This window comes from Rhopalosiphum maidis, chromosome 2 (assembly GCF_003676215.2).
Source record: "Rhopalosiphum maidis isolate BTI-1 chromosome 2, ASM367621v3, whole genome shotgun sequence".
Lineage (NCBI taxonomy): Eukaryota > Metazoa > Arthropoda > Insecta > Hemiptera > Aphididae > Rhopalosiphum > Rhopalosiphum maidis.
This window is the reverse complement of record NC_040878.1, coordinates 41,160,462-41,184,467: the sequence shown is the minus strand read 5'-3', so window position 1 is coordinate 41,184,467 and position 24,006 is coordinate 41,160,462. Positions and strand designations below refer to the sequence as shown.

At 27.4% G+C, this 24,006-nt stretch overlaps 1 protein-coding gene and 1 long non-coding RNA gene across 2 annotated transcripts in view; one reads left to right on the top strand and one right to left on the bottom strand.

Moving 5' to 3' along the window:
* Positions 1 to 1,004: 1,004 nt before the first annotated feature.
* LOC113554538 lies at positions 1,005 to 2,421 on the bottom strand. The gene is made up of 3 exons (XR_003405277.1): positions 2,292 to 2,421; positions 1,524 to 1,699; positions 1,005 to 1,216 (listed from the first exon to the last, which is right to left on the bottom strand). It is a non-coding gene; the product is annotated as an uncharacterized LOC113554538 (long non-coding RNA).
* A 5,449-nt stretch (positions 2,422 to 7,870) lies between these two features.
* Positions 7,871 to 24,006, top strand: part of LOC113552782 (receptor-type tyrosine-protein phosphatase N2) — a 38,317-nt gene continuing 22,181 nt past the window's right edge. The window contains 1 exon segment of the mRNA XM_026955707.1: positions 7,871 to 7,994. The gene's annotated coding sequence lies outside the window, so the exon portion shown is untranslated.

Genomic DNA, 24,006 nt, shown 5'->3' with positions numbered 1-24,006 from the left:
TAAAACTAATATAACTTATAAATTATAATATATCTTGATTCTTAAATATATAATATCTACATTTATACTGTAAATTTAATTTTTGAAATCAATACTAATCATATTTTGGTAAGTGCAGACCGCAGAGAGTGGTTTTCCTATACGGCATCATACATCATATGGCAGGTAATATAATATTTTGATTATCTTTATAATAAGTATGCGTAAAAAATTTTGAAAATATATGGCAATGTACATCTTTGTGTGTTTGATTTAAATATGTACATATATGTAAGAAAATTAATTTTATATCTATATGATTTGAATGTCATTATTTATTATAATTAATAATTACATACTTTTGTATGGGTAGATAGAAAAAAAGGTTGGTAGATTAATGGATAGATCTATTTTAATTATTAATAATATTATAACAAAATAAATACATAATATTATAAGTACCTATAACTACTCCAAAATGAATTGTTAGTGTTATTGTTGAGCTGAAAATAGTCTTATCTTAACAATAATAAAAGAATAGTAAATTTCGCAAAACAAAAAGTGTGCCTACTACTTTTATTTGTTTTATGTTTTATTTTAACAGTTTCTGTAATATTTGTCATCCAATTTAATTTACTTTTTAGTTACAGAAAAAATAATATCTTATAGACGTAGTATGTCACATTTTAAGTTATAAATATTCATTATAAATGTTTTTAGTAATTATTAATTAACTATCAAATTATAAATATTAATAATTAAATAATTATAATTTCTAACTATATAATTTAAATGAAATTAACATTTTTATTTATATTGCAAGCATGTTAAAGAAGATAATATGAGGCAATTAATAAACTCGGTTTTTTGTTTTTATTTAGTTTTTTTTTTTTTTAGAAAGAGGAATTAAACGTGGTAGGATATATAATATATGTGAATATTTTTTACTATATAGGAAAAATAAAGTCAATATGCTAATAACTTTGTATGCAAATATGCATTAGTTAAAAAAAAAAAAGAGTAAATTTCAATAAATTATGATATATATTACATTAAATGATTCTTCGAAAAAGAATTTAAAAAGTATTACATTGTGATTAAATAAATGTTTACATCAAGATATAAGAATTAACAGTCAAAAAATAGCAAATAATAAATGTAGTAAAATAAGTACAATTTAAGCTGTCATAATTTTCGTAAGATTGGCGTTGAACTGCGCAATAACTCCAAATAGTTTCTAAAAATATACATATATGAGTTATTATTTAAGATAATATAATAAATTATTATTAATGTACTGTCGTTTAATCAACAAAAAATCAGTAAATAATAATTCGAAGTATAAGACGGATAATAAGGAAAGACTAATAAGTAGTAAAAAGTTGGGAAAAAGTTATATACAATTGTTTTATATGTCTATATATATATAACATATTTAATGAATAATTACCATATACAATAAAACTATTTATTATTTATATACATAATTAAAGTAATTATATATTTAAAACGTGTATTTTTCTATTTCAAAGTTTTATACTTACAGAGTTGGTAAAAAATGTGTTCATCGACGAAGTAGAATGATGTATGGATTGTACACTACTGGGTAAGTGTACTGGTACGATGGGTAGGAGTATAGCGGTGCGTAGGTATGTGGGTAGGTGTAAGAGACTTGGGAAGAAACAATGGCGACCATAGCCAGAGCGGCAACAACCAATAACTATAAAACGATTTTAATTAATAACAATACATAAAACGAAGAGTATATTTTATCTTGCGAACACTACATTATTTTACTTTTATTGTTATGAAAAATTAAATTTTTTTCTGAAGAATTTTTTTAAAGCTTGAAATTATTATTATACCTATAGTTTAAACTCGGAGAAAGTTAATAACCACAATTAATATTTGCTTCTCGAAGCTATGAATAGTTTTTTATTTACTCGTAAATATCAGTATGTACATAATTGAGAACTAATCATTTACAAATTGTGTGGCTATTAAAAAAAAAAAAAAAAAAAAAAAAAAATGAAAGACCAATACAAATTACGATAAAAATTAATAAATTATTTTGTATTAATTGTACAAATATACAATATAAAAATAAACTAATAAACTAATAGTTTATTGTAGATATTACACGAAATTTTTATATTGATGAATTTTAGAAAAAAATCATGTTTATTTTTTAGTCAATAAACTTAAACAAATGTATTAGTACCTACTGATTACTTATTAGCTACTGTTTAGTAGCTAGTGCTTTTGCAATATTGAACTATTGCCTACAAAAAAAAAAAAAAAAAGGTACTCACCAAAAACTTGTACATGATGGGTGTTTGGATGTGAATTTGAGGTAACTCAACTAGTGAAAGATTCGACGTGTATCGATGTAATAACTGTAGATCACTGATACTGTGTCTAAAGATCTTAATAGTATTTATACTAATTCGATATCGAAAAACTATATGATATCCCACTCATATATATTTTAAACAAGTATTTAATATTTGTTTATATTATATTTTTATTGTTAAAATGTTTAAAATAAACCGGTTCGGAAAACCAAACAAAAATCGGGATTCGGATGAATCAAACAATAAAAAAGTGACATTGTAGAAAAACCGGCACAGGCATTATATAGTTGTAAATACAAGTGCATTATTTTTAACACGACGTTATATTTATTTTGAGGTAATAAATTGAAAGACCGTGAATTTAAACGCGTTAATGGTCAATCGTCTACGACGTACGTAGACTCTACGTAACTATTGTGAAAAATAATGGACCCTTGACATTTAAAATGTGTAAAATGTCAAGTTTATAATTTTTTATTCCTAAACATTTTTAAATGTATTTAGCTGGTTGTACCTAAACAAGTTTATAATACCTAGATCAAACAAGGTCAGTTATATAATACACGACTATCGTAAACATTAAATGTAAAGGTCTGTCCAAAATTAGTGTACCTGTTAAGAAAATGTTCTTTTTCTTAAAATATGGTCAAAGTCTTATATTACATAGGTATTTAATTTTTAGTTATTTTTACTAATTACAATATTGAATCAAAACATTATGCTGGATGTTCAACGCACCAACGCAGATCCAATATATAGCAACAATAGCCAGCCAACTATTTTGGTTGCATTAACACGTCACTAACATAAGTATTTTATAGTCATCAGTCCCAATTAGTCTAATGACCGTTTCCAAATTTATCAAACATCCTGTAGTTAGTAATAATAATTAATTTATAATATATCTAAACATACAATTATATGCTTATTTTATATACTTTAATAGTTTCACAAGTTCACATTACTAACAATAAATTTATATAATAATTGTATTGATCATGTATGAGATTGTACATCATAAATAAAATTGATAAATAGAATATAACAAAATTTGCGATCATTTTGAAATAAACGACAAATTTTGTTTCATTATTACTAACACATTAATTATTATTTATTTATTGATTGATGTTTGTTCTATGAAATGAACTAACATAAAAAAATTATTAGATAATATCTTGAGAATTTAATAAGGAATTTATTTTTATATTATATGATTTTATACAACTTAACCTGCTTATTGTAGATATAATATTGAAAATAAAATAAATTAAAATTTGTTGAATTTTTAATAAATGAAAGCAATTCATAATTTCAAAAATACAGTTAAGTATACAATTTTACAGTTTTCACACTTTTTAATGACTAATTCGAGAATCTAATAACAAACACACTAGTTAATTGTTGATATATTTTGTAATATTTAGCATTTGTTTTTTTATTTTTGTATGAATTATATTAATACAGATTATAAAGATTAAAATTAAAACTTATATAAAATTTAAGTTATTCTATTATAAATTATGATTGGTAATAGTCGGTATAATTAATTAACTGATTTAAGTGTCAATTAACAGTCACTTCCTTACCAGACTATAATAAATACTTTTACAAGTGGTTATTATTAAGGTCTATCAAATATCTTTGAATTAATTATAATTTAAATATATCTGACATATTTAAAGTTTTCCTTAAGATAAGACATTGCAAGTTTAATTTTGACGACTGAAATAGGATTTATAAGTTTATTAGTTTAGGTTTAGTTGAAATTAATTTCCATTTATGTCTTAGTATTAAATAAATATTTCCTCCATTAGACAATTCCTCTAGACAGTTTAATTACCACACACTCCTTGTACACATACATTATTATTGATGAAGTATCTATTAATCTATATATTTCGTGGTGAATACAACTAATTGCAATTTTTTTAAGTCAATCTAATATAGGTAATAAATTCAAATATATTGGTTCAAGTTTCTTTCTATTTTTCTATTTTAATCTTTAGCTGTTCTATCGATAAAATAGTTTGTTTAAAATTTTTAACATCTAATTTCTATTATGAATTTTAAAATTTCTGTATATATATATAATATTTTTAAACAATTAGGTAAATTTTAAGTGTATTGTTTAAACAAACGAATTTTCCTTCTTCACTCATTGTTTCAACTATTGATAGTTATTTAATTTTTTTTTTTACTAAAAAAAATGGTTTAATTTAACAACAGAAGTTACTCGATATTTGCCAGAAAAGTGTTTGCGAGATACCTAGATCTGAATTAAAAAAATCGTTTTAATTTATTATAATTAGTTATCTATAGGCTATAGTATAATATACTAATATCTTGTGTGAGCATGACTATCTCTAGGACTTTATAGCTCATAAATATAGCGATAAATATACTTGCATTATTTTATCATTTATTCTAGTGTTTAACTTATCATTTATGATGAAACAAAAATCAAACTGAAAAAAAATATTAAAAATGTGAATCTTTACTTTAATAATAAATTATAAAGATTTAAAAGGGATAATATTTAGACGTTTTTGTCATTCCACCTATGATACCACCAAAGTTTCAATCAATTGAAAAGAATTAACCACAGATTGAAATTACGAAAGTTCAGTTTAGAAATAACTTGTTAGTAATAAAAATATACGTTTTTAATGTTTTTGAAACAAGCAATCTCAGTTTGATATTGTTTTATTTTTGTCGTAATAAAATAAATAAAATATTAAAATATACCTACATAACATAATAATATATATTATATTATAATGTACCTTGGTTGAAAATACGAAATACTGGCCTGTGCCAAGGTCAGCTGCTGTGCTTGTGCTATGTGACATTGCGGGTTTTGAGTGACCGATATTGACGTAATAATAGTGTAGGTATATACCTCGTAGCCAATAATACCTACTAAATATATAGGCCGAACATCCTATATTATGATATATAATTTATGTATTGTATAAAGTGAAATACCTACTTTAATGTTTATCTTAATTTTTAATTTCTATTGATATTCACCCATCGATAAACTATAGTAAGGTAATAAGTTATTAACTAATAAAGTTCACTATTAACTGTTATGACTTATGAGGTTATTTTAAAACATAACTTATTGTCCCTAAAGCTATCTATGTGTATGTGTATTGTAACTGTAAGTGTAAGTATTGTAAATGTTTGTACATTAGGAACAGCAGTAATATTTTTCTTCAGGATTTTTCACTTACACGGAAAGTACAAATTTACCGTCTTTCTACTAAGACGTTATGCAATAAATAATGCAAATTATTCAAAAGTACCTCGAAACACTTTAACTTGAAGAATTATCGAAGAAAAGTCAAACTAAAAATGTATTAACAACAACAAAAAAAGTAGGAAAGTGGGTATCGCTCTGCAGTACAGTAGGTATCGATTGGGTTTATATTATGGGTGTGTTAAATTTGAATTCAATTATACATAATTGTACCTATACGAAAAACGATTTTGATCGGAAATGGTTTGTCACCTTATAAATATCATTAAGTCCATCATATATTTTATGATAAGTTTTTTTTTTTATATGGCTATTTGATTTAAGTCATTTATTTTACTTTAAGTATTACGGCAGGTTGGTATAATTTTTTTATTGAACTACATAGTGTTTAATTATTATAATAATATGCATTTATACCATAATATTATAAAAATGTATACGAATCGAAGTTATATTTTATCTTTCGGTAAATACCGTTAAACAGCAAAAATAGATTACTCGTCCACCTTATATATTATGTATACATTATTGCTAACACATATTATTTTACCAGTTAAAAACAATAAAACGTAGTTGCCAAATAATGTTTTATTTAGTTATATATTTTATAGTAATGAATACTAATTTGCGTTCACTTAATATCTTTTTTTATAATTTTGTTTATACATAAATATAACAACAATTTTAAACTTGATATTTATACTGCTATTTTATATGTGATTTGATGACTGGAAATATACTTTATATCCCGCAAGTGATATGGTCATTGATCAGACCTTGTAAAATCCATTGAATTATTGACCAAGTCCATTCGCATACAATTGAATTATTCTATTTACCTATATTAATTATAACAAAAGCAAATTGTAGGATTTCGAATTTGGTATTTATAGCTAATCCTATGCATTGATTTCAGTATGCACATATTTTGAAGTAAAACAAACTTTTAATTTATTCAATAATGTAAATCAATTGAAACTAAATACGAACTTAATATAATTATTATTAATATACGGTTATCATTAGCATATATTAAAATTAGGTATAATATTATGATATGATTATTATGGTACGCTATAGTGCACTCCCTTTCCGACGTTTCCGATTTATATTATGCTACACTGATTCTAGAATTTCGATAAAATTTAGTTAACATTGCTCATGTATATATATATATATATATATATATATATATTGTTACCAATAATTAATAAACACCCAATGCCCCAAAGTTCCGTCCCTATTATGTACGTATTCATTATGTATTATATATTTTAATCGGCAATGTACGAGAGACACGAGATTTGCGTATCTCGCGTGAAATATGATGTATTATCATAACACGCATCACAGCGCGACGAGCGTCACACGGGGAATCATCGCGATCGCATACACACTCGGGTCGTTTCTACAGCTGGCCGGTTTCTACAGCGGGTTCATAGCGCAAACCGCACGGTAGAGGGGTGTGTCTCATTGAAGAAAAACAAAACACGCATTCCACCGGGCTCTTGCCAATTCTCCTCTCCCGAGGGCACACCGCAATAACGATTTTTAAACCGTTCGCCGCCGGTCGGTCGAACGTATATCTTTGATTCGTCTTTGTTGTGCCCGCCCGTATGTACCACAGCTATTCACCATGACAGTCCACAGACGTGTGCATATTCCCATTCCGACCCGACCGCCGCCGCCGCTGTACCGATACGGACGTATGGCGCGGCACAAGTCCGAGCACAATATTACCGAGGCCGCCAACAAGTGGCCACCGGCCGATCGATACGCGTTCGCGATCAGTAGCGTCGGCGGCGGTGGGCGGCGGCGGAGGCGGCCGTTCATTGATAATGAACCGGACACCCACGCACAGCAGAGTTGCGCGAGCGCTGTCGCGTATCCCGAGAGCAAATAACTACCTATGTATACATACACATATACACGTTATATACACTCGTGCGTGTGCGCTCGTGTGCGTTATGTACACGGGTACGTATATATATATATATGATGCCGGCGTAAAGGTGAAAAAGGCGGCGGCGGCGGAAAAAGGATTACATTTGTATGTATATATATAACATATAGACGGTGGGCGGAGCGGTGTGTAAAAAGGTAACCGCGCGCATCGTGGCCCGGCCGACGGTAGGTCTCGACTGCGGGGTGGCGCGCGGAGTGGCGGTGGACACGGAGAGTAGCGCACGGACGGGGCTGAGGGTGAACGGCGGGGAGTGGTCGAAAGCTCTGCCACCTACGGCGCGGACGAAAACAAAACATTACATCCAGTCGAACGTCGTCGGGTCGCGGACGTACAACACATTTCACGGCGGTCCGTCGCGCCCGCACACCATGTAAAATACCCACATAATATTATTGTATGAGCGTGCGCGTTGTCCAACATTATGTACCAGGTGAGTGACTGCATAGTAAAAATATATAATATACTGTATTCGCGATAATCGTAATAATAATCGGCCGTTTGTATATATTTCTCACGATATTGATATTGTTGCAACGATATATATTATAATAGGCGTGTGATAGGAAATAATAAAATTGTCGTGTGGCCGCCGCATAGCCCGTGTGCACGCGTCATACTTACATATCACAACCGGACGTCCGCGGTTTAACAGTCGCTGTACTTGTGACGACGTCGTCGTTGCTGATAACAGTGACCTGCAGACGACACGGTCGCGGAGACGGTGCACGTAATGCGCATAATGGGGCTGTGCAATAATCGTAATACTGTCATCATTTGCGCGCGCACGCACGCCGACGTCGAGTCCGTAGGTCTCCCTGTAGCGTTCCTACCATATGGCAACGGCGGCGACGGTCCGGGTCGCGCCACGGAATCGATTCCGAAACCGATTTACTTGTGCCACTGACCGATCGTCGTTATAACGCTACACTCGCGTCGAAATCCGATAGCCTCCTGCGTTCCATCACTATATATCTGTATATTTATTTATTTATGATGATGTAAACCCGAGATCTGGTCTGTGGTTGGACCGGTCGTAGTCGATAAGTCGCATATTGCCCACGAGTGTAATTTTTCCGTTCCTCCGACCATTGAGTTGTTAAGAGGCGACTGCTGCATTACATTTTCCCATACATACTGTCCGCTGTCCACCTGTTATGTCCTTATGAATATATTATGGACGCGATCGATTACAACCAATGATTATAATCGTGTATTGGCGGTGGCGCTATTTTATCAGGAACTAAATAAATAATACGATTTCGGCGGTGGGGCTCCCGCCCCCTATGTACGCTATTGCGTTTTATAATTTATGCACTGCGACTACCTCTCGGGCGCACCTGTAGCTACGGCTGGTTATTGCGGTCTCGCACAACAACGGTTACGATGTAACTACGTTTTAACCTCGTTATGAGTTTGTTTTGCTCAACGGTTTTTAAGTATATAGCTGCAGTTATCAGCTGAATTGCTACTGTAGACGTACATATACTATACTGCCTGTGTATGTGTTTCAAACTGCAGACTACGGACTGTATGTTACTATTATACGCATCCGGTAGAGATAGTCTCAAAGCGGTTGTCAGCAATTCAGCTGTTTTTCCCGATAACTCACATGCCGATCGAGTGCGACATTAGTTTTTGTGTTACTTTGATACGGTTATAATATTTGTCGTCGCATTTAGGGCGAAGAGGCTTTTGTAATTGTAGTAGTATATTGAATGCCTACTATGTATTCATTAAATTACTTAACTATATAATAATAAGTGCACTGGTGCACTTACAGGTTCGTAATCAAAACGTTCGTTTGATCTGAAACGTTAACTCCGTGATCACAGCAATAACTGCAGTTTGCCGTGCGTTAACAACGACCAACTGTTGACGTTCAACAGTACTGCGCAAGATAGGTGTATTTTTTGTATTAAAAGAAAGTTTTAAGCAACAAATTTCAACTGTCGATAATATTTGTTTTTGAAGTTATTTCAATAGGAGAGCTAAAAAAATATATTCAATGTATATTCAACTAGATTTCATTTGGTTTTAAACGGACATTTTAATCATTTTAAACAACTCACTAGAGTTTAAATTAAATGGTTTTAAAACGATATCACTAGGTATGGATTTAATCATGACATCAAAAATATTAGTAACAACAATCGTAAAAAATAATAACTTGATCAGACATATTTACATAAACTTTAATATTAGGCTACCTACCTATCTTACCTACAATATAACATTATGTGTACATTATATCTATCATAATTTCATTCATATCGTATAATATAGGCGACTATATATATATATATTGTATATACCTGCATATGCTGAATGTATAGACTTTAGAGTGAATTCATAATGCCGACAAAAATATTAGATTTAATCATTTAACAATTGTACCGCTAAAATGGTATTCAGAAAAGGATATTAACATATTTATTTGAATTGTTCTTTGTCAAATATTTGAAGTTGATACAGACTGTTGGTGTTGTTTAATCCCACAAACATTACGATTAACCGTTATACTTCATTAATTCACTTTTAGTGATAAATACCTAATCTGTAAATATCTTATATGTATATAAAATTTCACAAATAACGATTTGTGGGTATTCATAAATCGAAAAAGAATCAGAAACCATTTGTGAAGCACGCATTTCAATGTTATTTGCTTAAATTCATTCTATATAATCTCTTTTCACAATTTTTACTTAGTTAGGTATTGAATGTATAATTTATTTATTTACTAACACTAAGCGTCAATTTTATGAATGAATAACATAACTATACAATATATAACAGAATAGATTAGACTTAATAAATAATAAACGATAAAATAAATTGCAATAATTATATAGGTACTAAAATAGATTGAGATAACTAAATCTTTAGGATTGCGACACATGTGATAGCACACCAATTATAGAAAAAGTACGCAGTATATACTATTGGGGATGATTGTGATCATAATAAATGGAATGAAGAGGAATTAAAAAAAAGAGTATAGTTTTTGGCATGGTAAGAAAGGACACGAAATATGTTCAATAGATTATGTACATCAAAAAAGCCATTATAAGAATGGAAGAAATAAATTTTGAATTTTGCGTCAGAACACCGAGATGATTACATGAATAAATTTAAGTGTAATGGAATGAGTGAATAATGAGTGGAGCGAGTGATCAATTGTTAGTATATATGCGACATAAAAGAGGAATCTATTTTGTATACGTTCTAATTTTAAATGATCTTTGGTCAGATAAAAATACACTAGGTGTAGACTGCATTAAGGTTAAATTAAGTATGTACACAAATGTAATTATTGAAAGTAAACAAATTGGGGAATCATATACGCTTAGTATTTTTAGATCTCTAGTTAGAAAACATAATCTACTGTATAAAAGGCCTTTTAAAAACCGGTTATGATCACGTCGACTGGTCTGTTCGTATGCTCTAAATGTTAATTATGCAGGATGTGAAAACAACACACTTAATAATTATAGACTTCTCGGGTCTGCTGTTCGTCAATGATAATGTTATTAGGGGCTTTTTATTTTTGATTATATATCGAAAATATATGTGTGGAATAATTTGATTTATAAACAGATGTTATAGAACACATTTTCTAGACAGTTGGAAAGACGCTTTCGGTTAAATTAAGTCTAATAGGAAGATAGGGTACGCAATATTTGACGACAGTTGAATAAGCAACTAGCAGACATATTGTCGGGAACCATTAATAGTTGTATTTTTCAATGAATTAAAAGTACATACAATTTCGTAATCGTCAAAGTCATATCAAAAGGTAGACTATAAGGTTAATTTAGTAGAGTGAGAATTAAAATTACCTATATATAACTATTACTTAATCTCAAAAATAAATCTAACCAACTTTGACTTTGACAAAAATAATTTTTTTTTTCTTTGAAAACAGTTTTAAAAATGAATATTTGATATAAAATGATTTACTTTGATTTAAATACACAAAATGAATTGTTTATGTACTATATTGGATTTTTTGTTATTAATTACTATAGAAATACCTAAATTTAAATAAATTGGTTTTCCACGATGGTATCGGAATTGTATAAGATATTATTTTGTACAGTGTATACTGTATATCCTAGGTACCTATTTGTCTTATACATTTTAGTTGTGAACTTGTGATTATAAATTATAATAGCTTGTTTAAATCTTAATATTTATTAAAATCGTAATACGAGTAAGAACACAAAAATAATACTTGTACTGATTTTTTATCTTTAATAGGTGACTCACAAATATTTGTTTTTATTCTTTGAAAAATGTTCATTAGTAAAATATACTTTGATCACTTAATTTTAATTTCATCATAAAGTACTTATTTGTCAACTACCTAGTATTTAACTATAAATAATTTGATTAAACGCTTCTCAAAATCTAAATCTATTTCTATATTAATATGGAAAAAATTGAGTTTAAGTTTTTTGACTATATTAATGATTAATATAGCTATATAATGTTATATAATCTAAAATTGCTTGATGCTCTTAATAATTCATTATGGGTTGTGTTGAAATGTATATAAATACTAATATACAAGAAGCTTAACATGACCATCAAATCAGTGTCTGTAAAGTTCAATGATTTATACTGGATTTTATACAATTAAAGTTTAAAAATAATTTAATTTAGTGGATATTATATTATATTTTAATAACAAATTCTTAAGTATAAATTCAAACGTCTGATATATTATACATTTATATCTAAGTTTATTTTTATTATTCACAGTAAGCGTCATATTATAATATAAAATATTATAAATTCTCAATAAATATATAAATAATTCTTAACAGTAAATACCAATTATTTAATTATTATTAACGTTTTTAAAATTCTTTATTTTGTATACTTATTTTTAGTTGTTATAAAACAATTTTTTTAATTAATTGTTTTTTTCTATACCTATGTATTATTGTTTTTTTTTATTAATTTTACATTTTTGAATAACAGTATACATTTTTAATTTCATATTCCGATTACAAATTATTTTCTTATACTAGTTATGCTTTTGATATTTATATAACGAATGAATTTTATGAGTAGGTAGCGATTGAAGTTTAGTTGAACATGCTGAGTGTACTAACATTCCACTTTGTATCCCCGCGTCACTTCATTCCCTTTGTCAAAAATTTAAAAACATATATCCAAATAATTAATTAGGTAATCCATTCAAAGTATATTATTTAAATATTGAAATTATCGAAAAATAAATGGCAGGATATAAATTTTAAAATGTATTTAAGACTTAACATGTTACGATTGATGATATAAAATATTATTTTTATTTTTAATATTATCAAAAACTTTATTACGTCTATTTTTCGAAAAAATTAATGTTTACTATTATAAATGAATCACTTAGCTGTTTATTCAGTAGGATATAAAGCTGATATTGTTTGTTTCATATAGCATGTGCTGATTTGCGTATGAATCATCTGATACATATTTATTTTTCAACTTTAACGAGTTCAAAGACATCAATCTACGACGCATACGCCATACACCCCAATGTATCACTGCAACCAAATCGATCAATATTATCTCATATATATTATATATATATATATAAAGAATATTTTCCTCTTTTTCTCATGACTGGACAAATATATAGTTCGGATTTCAAACTGCTCGAAGCCATATTTCAGCATCACTATAAATGCATTACGAAATCACATGGTATTTTTTTTTAATTTTAGAACTGTCGTACATTAAATAATCTGTTATCATTTAAATTTATACATCGTCGTTTATAATGAATTTGTTTTATCCCGTAGAGAAATTTATATCTTGACTAATTGTGTTCCATGGTTTTTTCGAGCGAAGGATTTCAATAGAATGTATAAACAACAGGCGGGCATTTCTTGCTCAGCATCAGCTACGTTTTATCACATAATACGGTTTAAAATCACACAACATTAACTGTATTGTATTTTAAGCTGCCGGTAATCTGAACGAGAGACAAGTAATGATAACATTGTGTATATTTACAACCACGTCGTTCATTTTTTTATGCATTTATATTTAACGAAAATAAATGAATCTTAATATTTTTAAAATTGCATTAATAATGATAAAGATTGATATATGAAATGGCAAAAAATAAGAAGTCACTACGAATAATATTTTTTGATTTCAACAAAAAATCTAAAATCCTTTGTTTCGATTATGTATCCATCTGCATCAAAATTTTAACTTAAGATGCATATAAAAAAATTCTTGGTAAAATATATTATGTTATACTTAGTTTTGGGTTGAAATAAGAACAACTTATGAAGAATAATGTATTAATTTTCTAGTCTTTTTACTCATAAACTAAAATAATTTTATTATACCTAAATAAAAAATTTGAAAATTGTTATGTCTTTAAATAGAACAAAAAAAGCCAACATTGTTAAGCACGTCTCAAGAATTTTAATATAAGTATTTGTTAAAAAATTTAAGTCTACAGATTTAATAACAAAAAAAAAAAACAAAATCAATTTGTAAAAGTTTTTTTAATTTTGCAAAACCAACTAGATTCAATTTGCTACCAACAACTACTCTCAAAGTTAAAGATCTAATTTATTTTTATCGTTCCTACTTTTTATATCATATACATATGAAAAAAAAGAACCATAAATATGGGTATTATTATTATACAATTTTACAATATACGTTTAAGCACGAATATTCCTAAACCTAAGTATTTGAAAAATGCAAGAAACTTTTATTTTTTTGTTTTCTAATTTTCTCAATATTTTTGGTAGTTAATTGGATTATAAAGTGTTATGAAACAAAACTTTTGAAAATTAATTATGATTGATTCTGAATAAATTTCGATAAAGGTTATCTTACATTGTCAAACTTGAATTTAATTTATCTTCTCGTAATACCTAGAAATTTATCTATTTAAAGTATTAAAATAGCTTTCAAAAAACAAAAATAAAAAATAAGTTAGTGCAAGTATAAAATGACTGATCGTTTAGTGTCCACTAAAGCTTAAAAGCATCTTTTACAATTTAAAAATGGTATAGAAAAAAAACAGAATTAGGTGAAAAAACTACGTGTTATAATATTATAAGTACGTGTATTTTTATCAATAAATCAAAATTATATATCAACACTGCTATATTAAACCACTTATATACTTAAGTGTTTAAGCTACCAAATATCCATAAATACAGCTTTCCATTTTACTTTACGTTTAGTACATCGTTCACATATACTGCACATACATGTTGATTTATATGATTTTAAGTAATACATATTAAAATACTGTTTACAATATTATTGACAAAGTGTCTACGCATTATCATAATGGATTCGCCAGTATAATTAAAACCAACGTAGTTAATTGATTAGCGTACTGTGCGCCTACTGAGCGAGTTAATACCAGTGTCCGACCGTTAGAGTATAATATAGTTAATATTATTATGTAGCTAGGATTAGGTACTGTAACCGCGTTGCCTGTATAATTACTAATATTAATTTATAATTTCAAAAACAGCAGTAGGCACACAGAAGGCCACAAATAAATAGCTAGGGAGTAGTATAGTAGGTACCTGCCTATTAAATAAAATACGGTATTTTAATTTTTATATTATAAATTATACCTGACTTTGTCATCTATACTTAGTGCTAGTAAACAGTACACAAAATATTATGTATATTTCAGTATTACGAATAAAAGATAGCAAATTATGTAGAATATTATGATAATAATAAAAAAGTAATGGGCAAATACTAATAATAGTGTTATAATTTATAAATACTATAATATAATTATACAATTAACATCGGTGTAATTTTTTTTTCATTATTATTATTATTATATGAAAACATTTATGCAGGCGTCCTGCATGTTTGAGAAGACATGTTTTATTTTGGTCGATGAACTTGTTTATTATATTGTTAATATATGTCTGACTGGAGATAAATTGAATTCGGTATGATGTGCATTGTTTCGTATAAAGCCAACTTGGTAGAATTTGAAATTATTGTTAGCATTTTTGATCAAGTCATTTGTATATTATATTCCAAACAGGTGCAGCTTAGAGTAATAGACATAACTATTTAAGGGACGACAATTAATTTGTTTGTATAAGTATACAGGGAATTTCCAACTTGGAGAGGTTTATCGATTAATTAAAGGATAGAAACTAAAGTCCTGATTTAATATAGAACGAATAAAAAAATAAATCGTTTTGTAAAATGAAAATTATAAATACCACTAATATATTATGTATAATACCACAAATATTAATCATCTTTCGGTCTATTTTCCAAAATGTAATATAAATTGCTTACCGTTTCTATAATTTGATTGTAAAGTTATGTATGAGCAATTTGTGTGGTTATTATCAATTAGTTAATAATTTAATTGATTTTATCATTACATGTATTTTAATGACTATTTTATACGTTACCGCGAGTTTATTATATTGACTGTTTTGTATAAAATGGTATAATGTATTGATCACAATTTCAGGTTATTATCAAAATAACTTTAAATAAAAATGTTGATAATTTATTATTTGTATATTTTACTCTATTATTTTAATTATCCCATAATTAAAATAGTTTAAGACATTGTATAATATATGTTATTATAAATTAATATAAACAGGGACGTAAGACTTATCATTTCGTTTTGGAATTTTGGATTTAAACATCTAGTTGTTGAATTTGTAGCTCATTATAATATTTATAAACCCTTTTATACTAAATATAAAAATTACATTCTAATCAAAGTCCTTAGCGGAAACACTAACTATAAGATTTTTTCTCTAAGTTTAAAGCTTAAAGCTTTCTAGAGAATTACTGCATAATTAAACTAAATGAGTTCAGTAATTAAGTTAAAATAAGCTATTATTGTTTCAATGGTTAAGAAATCTAAGTAATTAATTTTTAACTAGATTTACTATAAATTTACATTAGATTGCACTTGCGAAGACGATTTTATAATAAGATCCGAACAAATTTCCTATCTGTTTCGTTTTTATAATTCATAAATTCCAGTCCAATTTAAATAAGTTGATAATTCTTTTTATGTGTATAGAAAACATACAATATAAGTAACGATGGTCATAAACTTTTGTTGAAATATGTATCATAAGTTATAAAACATTAACAGTAAGTTTATTTTTATGTTTGTAGTTTTTGATATAATCCATAATCAATAAAGTCAAACTGACACGGTAAAAACTAGGTCATCGGATATTTATACATTACCTTTAATCATAATTTTTAAATAATAAATTCAGATCATTTTTTTTATAGATTAGTTCCATTTGATAATCTTGACGCGGGATAATGCTTTATACGACACCAATATGATTCAAGTGAGAACCATGGATATGTAGTTATGGATAAAATGTTTGAGTTTTTACCACTATTTCTTCTGGAAACAGACATATATTATGCACGTGCACCTGTATAAACAACGAACAGCTACAAATGTACAAACTACGCACGCTATCTCACCTGAGAAAAATAAAATAACGTCACGAATTGTGTAACACAAAATATATTTCCTTGCGAAGTACTTATATTTAAAAAAAAAAAAAAAGAACGGTTTAAAGGTTATATTGATTTTAAAAGTTTAAATAATATATATTTATCAGGACAATAAATAAAATAGCATGTGACTTCGACTTCATTAGGACATAATAATATCAATAATTATTAAAAACTATTGAATGAACGTATTATGCATACGTAATAATGAATAATGTATAAGTACCTAAATATTAATTTTAGTTGTATGTACAATATAAAACTGAAACATATTATGTTGTAGGGAATCGTTTTTGTCTGAAAAATTAATTTTAATAAACCATATAACGTCTATTGACTATTGTCATAATGTATAATATTCTATGTATAACTTAGATCAGTCTTGTTGATTATTTTTGATTGAAATAAATATAACATCAAAAGCTTGGCATTAAATTTTAATTAAACAAAAATAATTAAAACCGTTAGTATAAACAAGTAAAACAGTATTTATATAATTTGTTTTTTGTAGCATTATGCCGTTGTCAGTACTCAGTTGGCCATCAATGACTTTTATACACGACTATATTGACTTTATTACGTCAAATACACCAATGTTGTTATAAATACCTATGTACCGACTTATAAAGGAAAACTTTAATTACTACATTATAATATACATACCTAACTTAGATATTACTAACTTGTTTTATTTTTAATCATAATTTTATAATTTTTAATTAAGTACTGAATACATTTTCTGGTGCATTCATTAATGAATCTTCAATATGACATTTAGCTATGTGTAATAAATGTAAAACAGTAAATACCTAGAAATCAGTAAAATTTGTTTGAATTTGATCTTAAAAAGTAAACTTATGATATCATGTGATTTATGTTTAATTTTTCTTCTGGCATTAATCATTATGTGCATATAACTTTGAAAAAATTCAGGAAAAATGTATTCTATTTAAGATTATTTATTTTATTTATATTTACGAGTTTATGAAAATCGACATTTTTATTAACTTCAATTTATTGAACTTATAAATAAATATATTGACTTATAATAAAGATTATGAATTTAAAAACACCTCAGTTACTTAGTAACTGATAATTAAAGGTATAGGTTTCAATATTTTACATTGTTAATTATAAACAATTTTAATTTACATAAATATTATTGTAAATTAAAATGAGAAATACGCGAGAAGTTTAAAGCATAGAATTTTTTTTCATATTTAAAAGTTTTTTTTATATATACTTTATATTCATTGTAATTATGAATTCACTTAAAAAAATCATATTACATATATTATATCACACGGTTAAAAGTAAAACGACCCAAAACTAAAAAACAAATATTAAATAAATTGTATAATATTTTATCGTAGACAACATTCACTATATATGGTCGTAATACAAAATTTTATGTTTTTGTATTTTTGAATGAACTTAGTTTTCCAAATTAGTTTTGGAATGCATATACTTTATTTTCATTATTTCATTGTTTTTATTTTGAAAAAAAAGTTAAAATTAATCTATTGTTTTAGTTAAGAATTATAAATAAAACGTCTATTATAGGCTATTTAATTTTCTTTGAAATATTTTTTTCCATATTTTATAATTCATATCGATAAAAATACAAATTTAACTTTGTCTAAGATCTAAAAAACTTATTTTAATTTTATAAAATCTATTTCTAAATTTATAAGCAATATTAAAATAAAATATAGCTTTTGAATTATAATTTACTAGTTACGTAAAGTTATTTTTAATTATTTTCCACTAATTTAATTACAAAATGATATTGTTATGATTAATTAGATTTAACATAACTTAGGTATGTAGATTGCACAAATTGCGTTAATGGCTTTGTTACTAACGTTCATTTAGATAATGAAATTGAAACAAGACTAACTGTAAAATGTAAAACCTATAAAGTGAAGAATATCTTTTTGAAAAACTAAATACAATTTTTAAATATATTATAATTTTTAAAAGCCAGTACTCCGGAGCATTTTACAACTTCAATAAACTAAACAAGTGAATTTAGCACGATAATAAAATAGAATGTTGACATGACTGAAGTGATTTTTTTAATGAGTAGTTAGCAAAAATAAAACTTAGAAAACATATTTTTAATATTACACAAAAAGTTAAAAAGTGCCACAAATCAATAATTATCGAACTTAATGGTTTTATTATTTAGGAATAATGTACCTATATTGCCTATACATTACGCCGTTCAACTATAATTTGTATTGACAATCAAGAGCCTAATACTTGGTGTAGTTTAATCGGTAAAACAATAATCGTCTCGCTTTAATGTATTTAAACATAACGTCGTCCCACAATATACTATATTTGAATTAATAATATGCAATTTAATAGTTTGTTCAACTAATAAGCTCTGTAAATATCTATCTAATATTAAATATTAAACTGATAGACTGATTATTATCTTTATTTCGACGATACAACTCCATTTTTCATTTTAGCTAAACTCTTTAAAATTTAAACTTTAACAGATAAGCAATAGATATACTAGTATATTAAATTTTACACGAATATTGTTTATTTCACGTGAACGATAATACAACGATTGAAGTTATTATATTGTGCATTTATCATAATTATACATATAATATAATGTTCAGCTATACTGAGGATAATATCGACATCATAAAGGCTATTTTTAAAATACCTAGATAATATAATTATTATGAATTATTATGTATTGGTAATTTTTCTAAATATTGTAAATAACAATTTTACGTTATCTTCTAAGCGGTTTCTAAAAAAAGTTAAATATTACAGCTTATATCAACGTATCATGGATAGGCCCAGTGATTTCTACAAAACGTTGCAATTGTTGATACCCGTATAATGTATTATGTAGACATTGCCCGTAACATATTATAATATTATTAAACGTGACGGTATCTGCATTCGTAGGTTAAAACTTTAAAACAAAAACGGCAATGCTTTCAGGACAATATTTAATGCTATAGTTAAGCCTGTATTTAAGGCTAAGAAAAGTGATTAACTAACTTTTGAACTCATGAAATTCAGTTAATGCAGAAAATTGTAAAATAAAAATAAAGTAAATAGTTAATTTTCGTTTTTTTAATGAAATATTTGCCATGTGAAAACAGAAAAAGCAAATTTTATAAAAGGTTAACTTAGGTACACAAAACAGAATATATTTACTAAGATAGTCATATTTAAACGTTGAACTGGTCATTCGCAGTGTTATCATTGTGAGGTTTTAAATTAATATATTTGAGTAAGATTGTAATTTCTATGGAAATGTATATGCAATTCTATTAATTTACGTTATTTTTATAACAATTCAAATTCAAAAATAGTGCATTTATAATATTGACAACCTACAATTTAATATTTAGAATGCATAATAATAAAATATTATTAAAAATAATATTTCTAATAATTATTATTATTTTCAATAACATAATAGAAAACTTTAAATTTATAATAAATAAAAATAAATATGAATAAACAAAGAAATATTTTCCTTTTTTCTGGTTGATCTTAAGAATATATATTGTGGTAGATGTGGTTTTAGCCTAAGTTTGCCTATATGTATTTCCGCCAATTTTATAATAGAAAGCTCCTTTGGTTTTATTTAAATTATTGTTGAAGTTTTTATATAGATTATTCATGTTGATCCCATGTCATTGTCCAATAATAAAAAAAAAAACATGTATTGAAGGAACTTTGAGTATTATTCTTAAGAATTTGTTTCAAATAATTTGAAATTCTTTTATTTTCGCGGGGAAAACAACAGCACATAAGTTAGTAGTAGTTTTATTATTACCGTATATATATATAGCAGCAGATAACATTTCATGTTGAAGTGTGGTTTAATAGATGGGTACAGGATTTTCTTCCTCGTGTACCAATTCTTTTTTACTGATGTTAAAGTTAGTTTTTCGTTTATGTATACCTCTAAGTATTTCACTGAATCATCCTTGTAAATCCAAAGTAAATATCTTGTCTTCACTTTTGATGGGATTCGGGGTAATTTTTCATCTTGAGGACCACGGGAATAATTCTTCAGGGGAGTTTTATAGATGTTTTAGTGAAAATTCTAAAATGTTGTAGTATATTATAATTGCTGTGTCGTGTTTATTTTTTCTATGAAATCAATAATTTATACAAAACCAAATATGTTTTAAATCGGCGTGGTTTATATTGTTAAAATAATAATGATATAACGTGGCTGATAATAAAGCTGATTAACTTACTGAATAGTAACTGCACTTAACGGAAAACAATTTGACTCGTTAAATAAGAAGATGCTAACCTATTGTAGTTTAATTATTTAGCTTAAATTTAACTTTATAACTCGTCTTTGTCCAGTTCTACTGTACGCGGTTTTATCATAATATTTACGCGCGTAATTCGTGTATTTTAGAATTTACACGTAACAAATATGTAACATTAATAAAACATAATATGCGTACACGATTACCCGCATGTGTAGGTGTATACTGTAGAACTACAATATTATTATGATACAAAATAAATTATTATAGTACATTACTTGGCGGCAGCTGATCAATGTTTAAATTAAAACAATAAACACACATTGTATATAATAAAAACTAATGACAGCGTACATTGTAGTATACACAATTATATGTTATTTGATAATATAAAATATATATATATAACACGACTCTGGCGTGTGAAAGACCTGATTGCTCGACTTGTTTACACGACATAAAATATTCAATTTATCGCGACCTATTATAATTGTATACAGGGTGGTTATTTTTACAGTCAACATTCATTATTATGTCGGTGAGCGATAACGTTTTTAAAAATATATATTTTTTTTTTCATAGGTAATTTGAAGTTAGGACAAAGTAACATATTATAACGATCAATAAATATATTTTTTACTGTTTTTATCATTGTCTGCACTTTTATTACTTTTTTCAAAGTATAACATACATTTTCATCATATTCCGGCAGAATATTTTTGCTGAGAATTCCGATGGATAAATATTGAATTTCGAACGGCTAGTTATTTATAATTGTTATTAGTACTTACCTAGTATTTTAAGTTTATACGAGCGGAGTTGTAAGCCGATATTTTACGGGATAGGTATCCTTGTGACACTCTACTCTGCTTATCAAAACTTTAAACTTATAACTAATCATCTTTTCGTTATAAATTCAATTTATATGCACTACGAATTCCCAGAAAACGCTTTGGAATATGGTATAAAAAAAAATGTATACAGTTGTTCAAAAAAGTAAAAACTTTAAACTAAAATTATACCGATGAAAAATAATTATTTTAAAATTTTTTCACTTTATGCCGACTAAGTTACATAATAACATTTTATTTTCAATGTTTAATGTTAAAATAATCGCTTAGTATTGAAATTTAGTACCCATCGATGTTCCGTGTCATTTTTATGAATTATCTATACACTACTGGTGCTGTAGAAAATTAGTCTTGCGCGAACAAACAACAGTGTATTTTATCCGCGCAATTTTAAATTTTCCGTACAACGTGTCTAGGTATTGGACAAGTACCAATTTTTTTGTGATCACGACAAACAAAACGATTAATTATTTATACATTTTTGAATTTATCATTGTATTATAAACTATTGTGTGATTAAGTAGATTTTTGTTTTTGTACTTAAATATTTTTTTTTTTTTTAATTAAATTTAATTGGTTTTCAGTAGTATAACACTAGCAGTAATAATATTTAAATATACCAAAACATTCCAAAGTATTTTCGCGTACTCAGCAGTGCATAATATATAGAGCACATAAATCATATGAAATTCAACCGATTTCAAAACGTGATACACCGAACACGATGTTATATCGTTATTGTCGCCGACGTTTAGTATGATCACTAGCCGTCATAAACAAAATTTCCCGAATGTCAAATCTCTCAATGATCTTTATCGTTAGATAGATACATCGTGTATATTGGGAATTTATATTATTTACTGGTTTGATTTAAAGTTCGAAGTTTACATTTTAGGTCTTTAAATTAAGTTTTCTAAATTGGTTTCTGTAAAGCATCTGTTCATTTTTGTCCTATCCTTTTTTTATTCCTTATGAGCTTACTAGCTGATGCTGTCTCGGTATAAATATATCGAAACGGAGAATGGCTGACAAATCGCAGAAAACGCTCATAAGTATTTTATGCGATCTGTTTGACGTTTCACGACGGTTAGTGACACATTGTGTACACTTCACATATTATGGGCGCTTCTGTGTTTGCCATTAGTAGTTTCCGCGTTAGCGCAGAAGCGTGTCCAATTCTAAGCTAAAATTGATCATCGTTTAGAATCAAAAAATTTGATAAAAAAAATAAAAAATACTACGACGGCGGCGGCGGCGGCGGGATCTTACATAGAACCATCGGTGCTGCAGAAGGTTTACGCATAATCCGCGGCGTGGTACGAATTTCCGCTCGCAAAGAAAACGTATCAATCCCAATTTGTGTACGCTGCACGGTTCGATTATTTGTTTCGTGCCCGCGGCATGGTTCAAACACTGTACATACATATATTACGTTATAGTTCAATAGCTTTCATTTGCCAATAATAGGCAAAACCCTGTATATTATGCACGCGAATTTGTTGCAATGTTTATAACGTATAGCTATAGGTACGTTTGCAATAACTGTTCGCAGCTGGGCACGTTAATCCTGCAAGATTACAATTTATTCGCGGGTTACGTTTGTCACTGACCGATTACCGGCCGGTAAAAACCCCGTCGATCCCTTTTTAATATTCATGCATCGTATAATACGTCAGCGTGTAAGCGCGGCGGCCGTGCCGCAGTATATAGTGGATAAAATAATAATGTATACAGTATAAATATATATATTGCCATCGTCGGGGACGAAATCGTACGAACCTAATGGCAA